Source organism: Panthera leo, chromosome B3, assembly GCF_018350215.1.
Source record: "Panthera leo isolate Ple1 chromosome B3, P.leo_Ple1_pat1.1, whole genome shotgun sequence".
NCBI classification, from domain to species: Eukaryota; Metazoa; Chordata; class Mammalia; order Carnivora; family Felidae; genus Panthera; species Panthera leo.
This window is the reverse complement of record NC_056684.1, coordinates 50,443,688-50,446,201: the sequence shown is the minus strand read 5'-3', so window position 1 is coordinate 50,446,201 and position 2,514 is coordinate 50,443,688. Positions and strand designations below refer to the sequence as shown.

The following is a 2,514-nucleotide window of genomic DNA, read 5'->3' as shown; positions in this document are numbered from 1 at the left end:
AGAGAAACTTAGCCAAGATCAGCTGACATGGAGCAGAAAGCACTAAAGCCATAAAAAGTTAAAAGCATTTAAATGATAAGTTTGATGAATTCCCGAAGGCTCCTGTGGACAAGGTCAAGAGTGAGAAAGTGCCATAGTCCCAGGCTTAGAGGATCCCCATACTTTTAGAAGTTTTACTTCCAGAATTCTACCACAGTTTCTAGGTATAGGTCTGGGGGGGGGGGGGAACACAACCTTTTGGGTAGGATAAGGAAAAATTAATAATTTTGAATTATGCTCCTGGGAAAAGCAACCATTTGAAATACTCCCATAGTAGACTTCATGACAAAGGGCTGTCCTCCTTAATTGAAACAAAATAAAATACTTGACCCACGGGCAAGGAAATAATAAGCCAACTTTAGCCCCTCTGGCTTTTCTGCCTCACCTAAAAGGAGAAAAAAAAGAAGCTAAGGAACATTTATGAAGGTCACAGCCCAGGGACATATACTGTTAAAAGACCCTTAAAGGAGTAAAAGCCTGACATATAAGATTATCGAACACTCCCCCTTCCCATACCTTATCATCACATCAACAGGATGTCAGTATAATAACAGTGGATTACAACTGAGAAAGCTGCAAGACACAGACTCGATTTAAGAAATTGTACTTAAAGAACCACCTCTCCCCCAAAAAAGAAGGGAACTTAGAAGACACCAGAAAAAATCAAAGCTTTGTCAGCTACAACTACAGCAAACCTTCAGCACAGTCCAACTTGCTAGATCAACGTAAAACCTCACACAACAGCCCTGTTTATTTCAATTCCCATTACTCAGTGTATCATGTCCTGCTTTCAACAAGAAATTGCAAGGCATTCTTTTTTTTTCAGCTTTAAAATGTTTTAATTTCACAATTAAAAAAAAGTTTATAAGACTCAAAGTAAATAGAAAGGCAACTTTCAATCACAAACGGATGAGAGGAGTCATTCAAACTGTATTGTGGAAGCATATTTAAGGCAATTTAAGCAATTTAAGGCAACACACCTCAATGTTAGACATAAATAATTTTAACTATGCTGTCCATTCTGGGTTTTCTATCAGATCTGCATATATATGACACTTGTGGTCAACTTTTAAGATTGGTAACGTCGATTTGAAACTCCTTGTATTTTGAGTACAGGTGTTACTGTTATAAATACCGTTACAAATAGAAGATGTCAACTAACAAAACAGTAGTCCTCAAAGATCTCTTTGTCCTGTGCTCATACACGTGTAATCTGCTTGCTAATTTACCTTCTCGTAGTTACTCTTCAAATTGTAGTCATTATGAATTGAGTTCCCTGTGCATCTCACCCGTCTCCTTTATCTCAGCCTTCTCATACTTTGCCATTCTGTTCTTTCTGAAAATAACCAGCACGAGTCCAGCAATAACTGCTAATATCACAATCACAGTGACAGCAATAATACCAGCTTGTAGTCCTTGCATTGAAAATTCAGGTGGTTTTTCATCCATATAGTAAATTTCAGTTTGACCAGGATCCAGATCCAATTGTTGCCCATTTACCCTCAGGCCCATTCTATTGGAATGGAACAAAGATTAATTTGTAACATTTTTTTTTTCAAAATAATAAGCCATGTCAGCTATGAGATGAGAATGAGAAAACTCATTCTGAGTTTTCTGGCATGAATTTTGCATCAGATCAATAGTGATAAGATCATTCTCACACAGAATATTTTTGATGTATTTTGGATCCAGTAGATAGTGAGTTGGGATTGCTTCCTTAAGCATACATAGTCTTCAAACTTTGAACATCTTGAGGTGTTTCTCTTGTTTGTATTTTAGTTCAGTGATGATCCAGTAGGTCCTCACTCATTCGGAGTAGAACTTCTCAGTTCTTCTGACCTCAACAGTGTTCACATTCCAGCACATGGTGGTGCCATTGTACTGCTTAGCTTTAAAGAGCTCCTTCTCATCACTGTCAGGATCATAGAGCCCATTGTTATTCTGGAAAGCCCTCTCAGGCCTTGCTCTTCTCCCAGACTTTGAGCCAGTCATTTCTGCCTTCATCACCAAACATTTCGTTGCCAGTTTTGAGCGAATAATGGAATTTTGTGTATCAGTTGAAGCACACTCACACTGACCATGTGTGTTCAAAGACCAGTCTGGGCAGTTTGTAGTTTTCACAGACACGTTCTTTCTGAGCTGTGGCCGCTGTCATGGTGGCCACTGTGAGTAGGATTCCGAATGTGAGGACCTAGGGATGTGCCATACTGTGCGTGTGTGCAAGGCATTCTAAAAGGCAAGAAAAAGAACAGTCTAAAGAAACAAAGCAAGCATCAGAGCCAGGCTCCAATGTAGCACAAATTTTAGAAATATCAGATAAGGAATTTAAAACAACTATGATTCAGTGATTAATATGTGAAGTGGTCCAGTGGGAGAAGGACAGCATGAAAAAAAAAAGATGAGTAATGTAAGTAAAGAGAAACTAAATAAAAATCAAAAAGGAATATTAAAAACCAAAAACACTGTGACAGAAAT

At 38.3% G+C, this 2,514-nt stretch overlaps 1 pseudogene; it reads right to left on the bottom strand.

Moving 5' to 3' along the window:
- Window positions 1-1,299: 1,299 nt before the first annotated feature.
- LOC122221185 lies at window positions 1,300-2,245 on the bottom strand (annotated as a pseudogene).
- Window positions 2,246-2,514: the final 269 nt, after the last annotated feature.